Source organism: Hypanus sabinus, chromosome 8, assembly GCF_030144855.1.
Source record: "Hypanus sabinus isolate sHypSab1 chromosome 8, sHypSab1.hap1, whole genome shotgun sequence".
Taxonomy (NCBI): domain Eukaryota; kingdom Metazoa; phylum Chordata; class Chondrichthyes; order Myliobatiformes; family Dasyatidae; genus Hypanus; species Hypanus sabinus.
Genome location: NC_082713.1, coordinates 42,619,756 through 42,632,629, shown reverse-complemented (window position 1 = coordinate 42,632,629; position 12,874 = coordinate 42,619,756). Strand labels below are relative to the sequence as shown.

General features: G+C 42.0%; 1 long non-coding RNA gene across 1 annotated transcript in view; it reads left to right on the top strand.

Annotated features, from left to right (window-relative positions):
* The first annotated feature begins 3,056 nt into the window (after positions 1-3,056).
* LOC132398085 (uncharacterized) overlaps positions 3,057-12,874 on the top strand; it is a 31,045-nt gene continuing 21,227 nt past the window's right edge. The window contains exons 1-2 of the long non-coding RNA XR_009513542.1: positions 3,057-3,144; positions 3,263-3,354. This is a non-coding gene — a long non-coding RNA (uncharacterized LOC132398085). The remainder of the gene's footprint in view (positions 3,145-3,262; positions 3,355-12,874) is intronic.

Below are 12,874 nucleotides of genomic sequence, written 5' to 3'. Positions count from 1 at the left end.
CTGGACAATGTCCTAGAATCATATCCTGCTTCATTATAGGTTAATTCTGAGAGGGGTTTGGAACCTGAGATAAAATTCAGGATGGATTATATTTTTCACAATGCCACATATTAAGGAACTTAGTTGCTAACAGGAGATCATTGTCAACATCGTGTTTCATAATAATTTAACTGAATTTTGTGATTAACAGAAATGGAAAGTAGATCTGTAAAACACAGGCCACCTAAGCAGATCAATTAGCATGTGGAAAAAGGGCCATCACTGCTTTGTCGAGAATTCTTCACTGGAATTCAGTGCTAAAGTAAGGCCAACCTGAAACTGAAACCAAACTATTCCCTTTCATGTAGACTTCAATCAGGTTTTGTTTGCATCTTGGGTTATGCAATCTTTTTCTGACCGTCTAGACTAAATTGTTAAAGTTGTTCTTGATTTTTGACAGTTCCTGTTTGTAGTCCATTCTGAGTAATGAGTGGTCCTTGTCACATTTTATGTGATAGATCTGTTTCTATCACTCAAAAAAGGATGAAGCAGAAAAATAATTGACCATCCAATCCAATCATTATGTGTTGGAATGTATGCTCTAATCAACCTTCTTTCAGTTTTTTTATACCTAATTCTCATCAGTATTACCTTCTATTCGCCATCAAGTGCTTACATAGCTTCCCCTTAAATGCATCTTTACGTGCCAAAATACTCATTTGTTTTTCTGGTTGTGACATCCTTCCTTTCCTGGGGAAAAATATATAACCTGTTACCCTTCATAGTTCAATAAAAAGTTATATCTACAGCAATTATTGAAAATATTTTAAAACTTTCTCAAGATCCTCTATATTCTTCTTTATAGCATAGCAATTAGTATTATACTAAATACTCCAAGTGTGGTCTAACCAAGGTTCGATATAAGTTTAGCATAACTTCACTATTTTTCAATTCTATCCCTTTAGAAATAAACATTTCTGCTTGATTTGCTTTTTTAAAATGGCCCTATTAACCTGTGACGCTACTTTTAGTGAATTGTGTATTTGTACTCCCATATCCCTTTGTTCTTCTATGCTATTTCAGTTTTTTTCAAGAAAAAGTGACCTTTTTATTTTTCTTTGCAAAATGCCACATTGCACACTTATCTTTGTTGAAATTCATCTGCCATTTATGCAATCATGCAGCAAGTTTAGCAATGTTTTCTTGTATTTTATGCTGTTGGCCTCTTTATTTACCACCACTACCCACCCCCAATTCAGAGGCTGCCACAAATTGTACTTTTGATTCACAGTCTAAACTATTAATGTAAATTATGGTTAGTGATGAACTCAGTGGTGATCCTCGTGGGATTAATTTTCCGTCTTCTCCTATTTGAATAGTTCATCTTTATCTCTACCTTCAGACTCCAGGCTTTGAGACAACTAACTACTTGTCCATTGTGCCTATAGTCTCTGATGTTAATTAGCAGTTTTCGTTGGAAATCTATGAGAATGACATCTACTACTTTACCTGTGTCTACTCTCTTTGATACCTCTTCCGGGAGTTCACTGAAGTTGAACACTAGTAACATCTTTTTTGTTTATGTCGTTTTGTTTTTATTGCTGCTGAATGGTTTATAGAATATTGATTATCTGTCATTGCCCTGTTAATATACCGTAATTAAATAAAATGTTGAACCTGTGCATTGTTGTCGATTTTATCTATTCTCTAGATTCTTTTTAAATGCAGAGTGAATATAGCTTTTTTTATTCTCTTTGAGTTAGTTTTAAGTTCTTCCTGATTGTCTTCTAATACTGGGATACTTCACATTATCAATTTCTCTACTAAATACTAAAGTAAGGTAATAGTTGAATATTGTAAGAGTTTAATATTTCTGCTTGTTTTATGAAACTGATTGTGATTTTATGTCATTGTCTCTTAGTGGTTCTATTGACATTCTGACTCTATTCCACATAGGAAAACCTATCATTCCCTTGATCTTTATTATGCTTTTTATTAATATTAAATTATTATTTCCCTGATCCACTATATTTTTGAATTACTAGATCCTATTAAAATGTCCTCCTTCAGTGGAAATTTTAAATAGTAGATTGGACAGCAGCTCCATATGTATAACAAAGATACTCTATATTTCTTTGTCTAATTGCACATAATTAATTTTTAGGTTTATCAAAATCCTCAGTGATTACATGACTAATCTGTTTTTCTCTTATTTTACCTAATTAGTTTACATTGTTCTTCTACAACTCATTTCCAATATTCGTTCATCTGCAGACTACACCTATTAATATGACTGAATCTTTATTATTTCTCATCTCATTCCACAGGCACTCAATTTCTGAATGTTTTTCCTTCAGCCATTCCAGTTATCTCTAAGTGCAGCTATTATATTTCCCTTTTTCTGCTCTTTGTCTTTTAAATTTGTTACAATCAACTATGTTTAATTTCCATTCCTGCCCTTGTATGTAAGTTGGTTGACACAGGTTGAATATTAGAATTAGTTGATATGTGTTGAGATAGAAGAAATGCAATAATAAAAAATCTGTTTAACATGCAGCAACCATGGCAAATCCTCTGCTACAAACTGTTTTCAGAGGTGCAAATTGTTTGAAGATCATGTTTTAAACAACAATACATCATATTCATTTCAAACGTATGTACGTCCTATACTATTTATACAGTATAACCAGAGCTTATTGTGCCTTTCATAAAGACAGATAGCCTTTAAGTTGTGAAGTTTGTGACGTAATGAAGTGAGACAAAAGTGTTCAACTGGATAGGATCCAAAATGATACACAGTTAACTCATAACCATTCAGCTTAGTTCAGGTTGTACATTAATTTTGTTCTGCCTGTTTATTATAATAAGCTCAGTGTGTGGCCAGTGTTAGCTATGTTATTACTTAACTTATCACCTGAGCAAGTGGACAAATTTGTGGGGAATGAGTGCTAATACAAGCTAACTGTTAAAGGTTAAGTGTGTTATGGTTGTAACAGGTTATAAAGACATACCAACACCATATAAGAGCAAACAGACTTTGTGATGCTGTCCTGTAATTACTGGCAAAGAAAATGGAGGTAAAGATGGACTGCAGTTAGCTAGAAGCCTACAATCAGGAAAAGGAGACAACTGTGAAAGTTAATATCCAATCCTATAAGCATGAAGGTAGTTTGGCACAAGAGTCATTGGATCTCACATCTATAGTCAAGAAGTAACTTCAAATAGCCCATCCCACTAATTGCAGCACCTGAAGTAACAGTATCTTGTTGTTCTATTTCCATAGTGCTTGCTTCACTTGAGTATCATCAAGTGAGAACTGAAATCAAGATATAGCGGGAGATTAAAAGGAAGATGTCAAAATGTTTGATCAATAAGGTAAGCTTTGATGAAGGTCTGAAAGGAAGAACGAGAAGAGAATTGAATTGAATTGATTTTATTTCTTACATTGTTCACATGCATGAGGAGTAAAAATGTTACCTCTCCATTTAAATGTGCAATGTGCAATGTGAAATCGTAGTAATTTATAATAACAGAAAATATAATATAAAGTGCAATCAAATCTGCCTGACTTCATCAGTCTGATGGCCTGGTGGAAGAAGCTGTCCCAGAGCCTGTTGGTCCTGCCTTTTATGCTGTGATACCGCTTACCAGATGGTAGCAGCTGGAATAGATTGTGGTTGGGGTGACTCGGGTCCCCAATGATCCAGCGGGCCCTTCTTATACACCTGTCCTCGTAAATGTCTTGGATCATGAGAAGTTCACATCTACAGATGTGCTGGGCTGTCCGCACCTCTCTCTGCAGAATCCTGTGATTAAGGGAGGTACAGTTCTCATGCCAGGCAGTGATGCAGCCAGTCAAGATGCTTTCAGTTGTGTTCCTGTAGAAAGTTCTTAGGACTTAGGGGCCCATACCAAAAGTCCTCAACCGTCTGAGATAAAAGAGGTGCTGTTGTGCCTTTTTCACCACACAGCTGGGGTGTACAGACCATGTGAGATCTTCAGTGATGTGGATGCCAAGGATCTAGAAGCTGTTTACCCTCTGAATCCCAGATCCATTGATGTCAATAAGGGTTAGCCCGTCTCCATACCTCCTGTAATCCACAACCAGCTCCTTCGTTTTTGCGACATTGAGGGAGAGCATGGAAAGATTTAGTGAGGGGCTGGCAGAGTTTAAGATTGTATCATCTGAAGAGATGGCACCCAATCATGGAGGCAAGCTGGAGGAATGCAGATATGTTCAAGATTTATGAGAGAAGATGAGATTCCAGAGGTAAGCAAGGTTGTGTAATGGAGGAATATGAAGGCAAGGTTTTGCATAACTGAATGTTAAGCTAGGAAATGTTTGGAAGAATTTTGGATAACTTCCAATTTGCAAAGTGTGGTACCAAAAATGCGTAGAAACAATAAAGTGCAGAATCCACAGAGTGTAAATGTTTAATCAGCTGTCGAATTGAGGAAACAGGAGCTTCAATTGATGTTACAAACAAGGATATGGACATTCTTTGTAAAAGCATTCATAGAGTGTGGAAAGCTTATCTCATTTCAATTTCAGGTCGTTGCTGAGGAGAAAGAGAGATACAAAGAGACAAGGGGGAGAGAGGGAAGGAAAAAGTAAAAGAGAGAACGGTAGGGAACAAGACAGTGAGAGAGAGAGGGAGAGAGAAAGAGAGGGGAGAGAGGGAGAGAGAAGGAGAGAAGGAGATGAAGATGGAGAGAAAGTCACACCCTTATGATAGAATCAAAAGACAATGTATTTCATCGATCCAAACTTTGAACAAAATCTGAGAAATTAAAAATGATGGAGCAGTTAAGAGAGCTGGTGCTGAGGCAGACTGAGTAACATTACTTAGCAAACAAAAATACAATCTGCTTTCAGAGGATATGCCCAAGGCTGACCAGTAGAAGAGAAATAGGAATAGATACTGGAATTCACCAGAAGTAATGATGTGGAGATCTGAGAAATCGCTTTGCAGGTGTTTCTCTGGCTTTGAGTGAAAAAAAAAGGATGAAATTGCCCAATTGCACTTGTACATAATTACAACCAATCATGGAAAGGAGACGTTGGGGAAGGAGACTGCAGTTAACCATATAAATGTCTGCATGCAGGTATAGAGAAATAGTCTCTCTATTAATACAATATAATAGAATCAAAGATAATCTATAGAGCCTATAAAAAGTATTCACCTCCTTTGGAAGTTTTCATGCTTTATTGTTTTACAACGTTGAATTACAGTGGGTTTAATTTGATTTTTTGACACTGATCATCTTTGGCAGCAATTGCTGCCTTGAGTCTGTGTGGCATCAAGAAGATTGGATTCCTGATGAAGGGTCTCGGCCCGAAACGTTGGCTACTCTTTTCTCACGGATGCTGCCTGACCTGCTGAGTTCTTCCAGCGTCGTGTACGTATTCTAAGAAGATCAGATTGATGTCCGAGCTGTGACTTAGACCATAAGACTTAGGAGCAGGATTAGTCCATTTGGCCTATTGACTCTGCTCCGTCAATCGCGGCTGATCTTTTTTCTCTCCTCCTCAACCCCAGTCCCTGTAATCTTTGATGCCATGTCCACAGGACTATAAGATATCATGTCTGCTCCACGATTCAGTCATGGCTGATCCAATTCTTCTGGTCATACCAACTCGCCTGCCTTCTCCCCATACCCTTTGATGCCCTGGCTAATCGAGAACCTATCTATCTCTGTCTTAAAAACACCCAATGACAGCCTCCACAGCAGCTCATGGTAACAAATTCCACAGATTTACCAAGATGATGAGAGGCATTGATCTTGTGGATAGTCAGAGGCTTTTTCCCAGGGCTGAAATGGTTGCCACAAAAGGACATTGAGGTTTAAGGTTCTGGGGAGTAGGTACAGAGGAGATGTCAGGGGTAAGTTTTTTACTCAGAGAACGGTGAGTACATGGAATGGGCTACCAGCAATGGTGGTGGAAGTGGATACAATAGGGTCTTTTAAGAGACTTTTGGATAGGTTACTTGGAGCTTAGTAAAACAGAGGGCGAAAGCTAAGCCTAAACACAAAAATACAACTGCAGATGCTGTGGATCAAAGAATACGTACACGACGCTGGAAGAACTCAGCAGGTCAGGCAGCATCCGTGAGAAAAGAGTAGCCAACGTTTCGGGCCGAGACCCTTCATCAGGAATGGGGGGGAAGAGAGGGCCGAAGCCCAGTAATAGAGATAGGGGAGGTGGAAGGGCTAGAGGCGCCAGGTGGAGAACCAATCAGAGGAAGGATAAAGTGGGGAGGGGATAAGCATGAAAGAGCTGTAGTGATAAAGGAGCAGAAAGTTGAAAGGGGAGAGAGGCAGAGAGGGACCTAGGATAGGGGGAGGGAATTACTGGAAATTGGAGAATTCAATGTTCATACCACCAGGCTGGAGGCTATCCAGATGGTAGATGAGGTGTGCTCCTCCAACCTGAGTTTGGCCTCATCATGGCAGTAGAGGAGGCCATGTATGGATATATCTAGATGGGAATGGGAGGCAGAGTTGAAGTGGGTGGCAACCGGGTGGTCCTGTCTATTGTGACGGAAAGAGCGGAGGTGCTCAATGAAGCAGTCCCCCAATCTGCGTTGGGTCTCGCCAATGTAGAGGAGGCCGCACCAGGAGCACCGGATGCAATAGACAACTCCAGCAGACTTGTAGGTGAAGTGTTGCCTCACCTGGAAGGACTGTCTGGGGCCCGGAATGGTGGTAAGGGAGGAGGTATGGGGACAGGTGTAGCATTTACACTTACAGGGATAAGTGCCGGGTGGGAGTTCTGCGGGGAGGGACGTGTGGACCAGGTAGTCGCAGAGGGAACGATCCCTGCAAAAAGCTGAGAGGGGTAGGGAGGGAAAGATGTGCTTGGTGGTGGGGTCCTGTTGAAGGTGGCAGAAGTTGCGGAGGATAATATGTTGGATCCGGAGGCTGGTGGGATGGTAGGTGAGGACAAGGGGAACCCTGTCCCTGTTGTGGTGATGGGAGGATGGGTTAAGGGCTGAAGTGCGGGAGGTGGAGGAGATGCGGGTGAGGGCACCTTTGATGACGCCAGAAGGGAAAACACGATCCTGAAAGAAAAGGACATTTGAGAAGTCCTGGAACGGAAAGCCTCATCCTGGGAGCAGATGCGGTGGAGACGGAGGAACTGGGAATAGTGAATGACATTTTTGCATTGGGCAGGGTGGGAAGAGGTATAGTCAAGATAGTTATGGGAGTCAATGGGTTTGTAGAAGATGTCAGTGGATAGTCTGTCTCCAGAGATGGAGACCGAGAGATAAAGAAAGGGGAGAGAAGTGTCCGAGACGGACCAAGTGAATTTAAGGGCTGGGTGAAAGTTGGAAGCAAAGTTGATGAAATTGACGAGCTCAGCATGGGTGCAGGAAGCAGCACCAATGTAGTCGTCGATGTAGCGGAGGAAAAGTTGGGGAGTGGTGCCAGTATAGATTTGGAGCATAGATTGTTTGACATAACCCATGAAGAGGCAGGCATAGCTGGGGCCCATGCGAATGCCCATGGCTACACCCTTGATCTGGAGAAAGTGGGAAGAACCAAAGGAGAAGTTATTGAGAGTTAGAACAAGCTCCACCAGCCGGAGGAGTGTGGTGGTGCTGGGGAACTGGTGGGGTCTGTTATCCAAAAAGTAGCGGAGGGCTTTGAGGCCTTCTTGACGTGGGATGGAGGTGTATAACGACTGAACATTCATGGTGAAAATGAAGCGGTCGGGGCCGGGGAATTGGAAGTTATTGAAGAAGTGAAGGGCATAGGATGTATCCTGTATGTAGGTGGGAAGAGACTGAACTATGGGGGATAAAATGGAGTCTAAGTAGACAGACAGAAGTTCAGTGGGGCAGAAGCAGGCTGTAACTATGGGTCTGCGGGGACAGTCAGGCTTGTGGATCTTGGGGAGGAGGTAAAACCGAGCTGTGCGGGGTGTGGGAATTATGAGTTTTTGGCTGAGGGAGGAAGGTGTCTGGAGTTGATGAAGGTGGAGATGGTGCAGGAGACAGTGAATTGATGAAAGGGTTTTGGCCCGACACACCATCCCTACCTCCTCCCATAGATGTTGTCTGGCCTGCTGAGTTCTGCCAGCATTTTGTGTTTTTATTTATTTCCAGCATCTGCAGATTCACTCGTGTAGCATCAGTAGAAGATTGTCTGACTGACAGTAAGGACAGAAAGGAGTAAAGGGAGCTTTTTCTGATTGCCTGATGGTGACTAGTGGTGTCCCACAGGGGTTGGCGTTGGGACTGCTTCTTTTCATGTTATATGTATATCAATAATTTGGATGAATGAATTAATATCTTTGTGGCTAGGTTTGAAAACAATAAAGAGATAAGTGGAGGGGCAGGTAATGTTGAAGAAGCAGGGAGGCTGCAGAAGGACTTAGACAGATTTGGAGAATGGGCATGGGCAAAGAAGCGTCAGATGAAATACAATGTAGGGAAGTCTATAGTCACGCATTTTGGTAGAAGGGATCAAGGCATAGACTATTTTCTAGATGGAGAGAAAATTCAGACATCAGAGGTGCAAAGTGATTTGGGAGTCCTTGAGCAGGATTCTCTAAAGGTTAAATTGCAGGTTGAGTCAGTGGTAAAGAAAGCATATGCATTGTTAGCATTCATTTTGAGAGGACTATGTAAAGCATTGGTCTATTGAGAAAGTGTAACATAATGTAACCTCTGGTATCTTTTTCCCTGAAGTTTGCTAACTTCCACCTGCAATGCTGCAGTTACTGAGCCATACAGCATCATTGCATTAGGAGACTTTCAGAGGACATGTACTAAGGGGGTGCTCAAGGCTTTTATTTGATTTTAGTCTGGAATCTGGCATGTCTTTACATTGCAAATTGGCTTCTTGTATTTGTTTTGTGTTGGCATTGCAATTGATAGCCACAGGGAAATTGTGAATAGGGAGCCACGATTGTGCGGTGGTACGGATAGATAAGTTGGCCATAGACAGCTTGATTTAGGGGAAAACACACAAAATTCTGGAGGAAATCAGCATGTCAGTAGCATCTATTGTAGGTTAATGTAATTGGGAGGAATGCACATCTTTCACAGCCTCTGGCATTGAGTTGGGGTTTTGCTTTAAGAAGCTGGTTGGACATGATGATGTGTTTACGTAAGGATGTTTAGTGTGCTTTTGTATTTAGCTTTGGAGTTCAATAAAATGTGTTATGGGTTTCATTAAACCTAAGACCATAAGACATAGGAGCAGAATTAGGCCATTCAGCCCATCAAGTCTTCTCCACCATTCCATCATGGCTGATTCCAGATCCCACTCAACCTCATATTCTTTTCTCCATATTCTTTGATCCCCCGACTGATTAGGAAACTATCAACTTCCGCCTTAAGTATATCTACGGACTTGGCCTCCACCAGAGTCTATGGCAGGGCATTCCACAGATTCACCACTCTCTGGCTACAAAATTCCTCCTTACCTCTGTTCTAAAAAGTCACCCCTCAGTTTTGAGGCTGTGCCCTCTAGTTCTGGATATACCCTCCTTAGGAAACATCCTCTCCACATCCACCCTATCGAATCCTTTCAACATTCGGTAGATTTCAAAGGAATCCCACCATATTCTTCTAGATTCTAGTGCGTACGAGCCCAAGACTGCTAAACGCTCCTTATATATTAACCCCTTCATTCCCAGAATCATTTTTGTGAATGTCTTCTGGACTCTCTTCAATGACAGGCCATCCTTTCTGAGATATGGAACCTAAAACTGTTGACAATACTCCAATCGAAGCCCAAGAAGTGTTTTATAAAGCCTGAGCATTATCTCTTTGTTTTTATATTCTATTCCCCTTGAAATAAATGCCGACATTACCTTTGCTTCACTTCCTTTTACTTGCGAACACCTACATTGATGACCCTGATGCTCTAGGATGTTACTGAACATGTTGGCCAATGCAACCACTTTGAAACTGCCAGAGGTTTGGGAGCAAAATTCCATTGCTTAGTTCGTACAAGCTGAGGCCCAGATTGCTCTTTGAGAAATCTCTGCCAACAACACCAATTTTACTATGAAGTAGCATCACTCGGCAACCTGCTGGCTGCAAGAGTTGGGAGTCTACTTGATCATCCACCTGAACACTATAAATACCAATTGCTGAAACTCACCTTTTACAGACTTCTGGACTGTCAGAGTCTGAGTGCGCCATACAGTTGCTCTCCTTACTCTGTTTTGGTGATGGTAAACCTTCCCTAATGGTCCACATGCTATCTCTCCTGGGAAATTACCATCCTTGTTTAATCTTTAAAGAACTCCTCATGCAGCAAATGCTTTTTCCAGTCCACATAGCTCTCAATAATGCTCCTGAGAGGCACAATGGAAGCTTGCTAAAATGGCTGATAGTCTGCACTCAACTAGGCAGCAATACATCATTCCCCCTCCTTTCTCTACGTCAATAAGCCTGGTCAGCAAGGCCCCCAACATAAGGACACCTGTGGCTGTGAAACAGATGAAGCCAGGCCTGTGCTTTTACCGTGCTCGCTCTGGTAGGAACACTGGGAACTTTGACAGTGCTAGCACATCAGGACATCAGTGGTCTGTGAACATTGTGGGTTCCAGCTGCCAGGGTCATCTACTGTTCATAACGGACACCCTTTCAGGGCTATGCTTCCTATGTGACACGGGTGCTCAAGTGAGAGTGCTGCCAGCATTGCCTTTTGATGAAAAGGCAAAAAGCAATGACAACTCATCGGAGGCAGGATCCAGACCTAGGGGACATGACGGATGACATTCTGCTTCAGTGCGCGACGTTACACATGGGACTTTGTCCTGGCTAAAGTGGCTAGACCTCTGCTAAGTGCAGATTTCCTGTGTGCTCATGGACTGTTAGTCGATCTTAAGAACTGCCAGCTTGTGGGTGTCAAGGACTTTGTGGCGTTACCCTGCTCCCCCAGTAATTTCCCCACAATGACTCTGTCAAGCTCATGCACCACTGCACATGAGTTACTCGACTGCTGAGGAGATCCCCAGAGCTCACCAAGCCCACATTCTCTATCACAGTAGCAAAACATGGAGTCGAGCACCACATTCCCAGAAATGGCCCACTAGTCCCTGCCCACATACACAGAGTGGACCCCAACAAGCTGGCAATTGCCAAGTCAGAGTTTGTCAAGATGGAGAGACTTGGAATTGTACAACAGTCAAGTAGCCCCTGGGCTTCACCCCTCCATATAGTCCCTAAATTCAATGGTGGTTGTTGCCCGTTTGCTGGTGACTGATGCCTTAACAAGGCCACCTCACTGGATCATTTCCTTTCATCTCATTTTTCAATCTTTTTATTGATTTTCGAATAAAGAATATACAAATCAGAGGGGGATTTTAGCAAACAGATAATATAAAAGACATATAAACAGCAATAAAAAAAACAGAAAGTATATAATGTCAAGATCAGATAGGTAAAATGTTACGCTGTTATATATACAATAGTCAAAAAAACGACAACTCCTCATAACAATCATAAAAAAAGATTGGAAATTTTATTTGATAAAGGGAAAAAAAATCCCCACTAACTAAACTGAAACAAAAAAAAAGAAAGAAAAAAAAATGACTTGATCATTTCCTGGTCCCATACATTCGAGACTTTTTGGCATGTTTAACTGGAAAGTTAATTTTTTCCAAAGTAGATTTAGTTAGGGGCTACCATCCAGTGTCTGTATGCTCAGAAGATATTACCAAAACAGCTGTGATAACCTTGAGTTTCTGTGCATGCTATTTGGACTGGAAAAATGCAGCACAGACTTTCCAATGGCTGATGGACTCTTTATTAAAAGACTTAGATTTTTTTTTACCTGGATGACATACTTGTCGCAAGTGCGCCCAAATCCGAACACATATCTCATCCCTGCACACATTTTAAACCAACACGGGTTGATGATCAACCTTGCTAAGTGCCAGCTTCTGTTGTCAAACACTGACTTTCTTGGCCATCACATCTCTGGTGTGACACCCCTCCCATCAAAGGTAGCCGCTATTATAGATTTCCCACGGCCCCCACACTACTAAAAAACTGCAGGAGTTTTTAGGCATGGTGAATTTCTATCATATATATTCTATTTCTGAAAACTGCTGAACTTGTGCTCCCCCTGTATAGTATGCTTGAAATCAATACCCTTAATCAAGTGCTTCGCTGATCAGCGGACATGACCAGGGCATTCGATTATATCAAACAAGCTCTTTCTAATACAATCTTCCTCGTGAACCTACTCCTCAACACACCCATTGCCATAACTGCTGATGCCTCAGACTATTCTGTGGGTGCCGTGCATGAACAACTGGTTGGAGGCGTGTGACAGTCATTCATCTTCTTCAGCTGCCAGCTCTGTATCCCTGAAAGGAAGTATATTCTCAGTCTCTATCTGGCTGTCAATGATTTTTGTTTTCTTTTAGAGGGTTGCCATTTCAGTGTTCATTGACCAGAAAGCTCTCATGACTCAGTAGCCAAAATATCAGACTCCTGATCTGCAAGGCAACAAAGCCGCCTGACCTATATACCTGAGTTCGCAACTCATATGCAACATGGAAAGGGGAAAAATAACGCTGTGGCTGATTGCCTTTCACAGCCAGCTGTGGCGGTCATACATAGGGTTTGATTATGCCTGCGTGGAAGCCCACTAAGTTACTGACCTAGAGGTCCAGGCTTACAGAACAACAGTCAAGAGCCTGCGATTGGCTGACATTAAGCTTGGGGAAGCTGGGGTTTCTCTACTGTGCGATGCTTCAACTTGTCGTCCACACTCCATTGTGCCCGTACATTGGAGATGGACTGTTTTCAACTCCACACGTGGCCTCTCGTATCCAGGCCAGTAGACCTCACAGAAACTGGTTGCACTAAAGTTTGTTTGGCATGGCCTTAGAAAGGACATACGTGATTGGACTGCAGCTTGT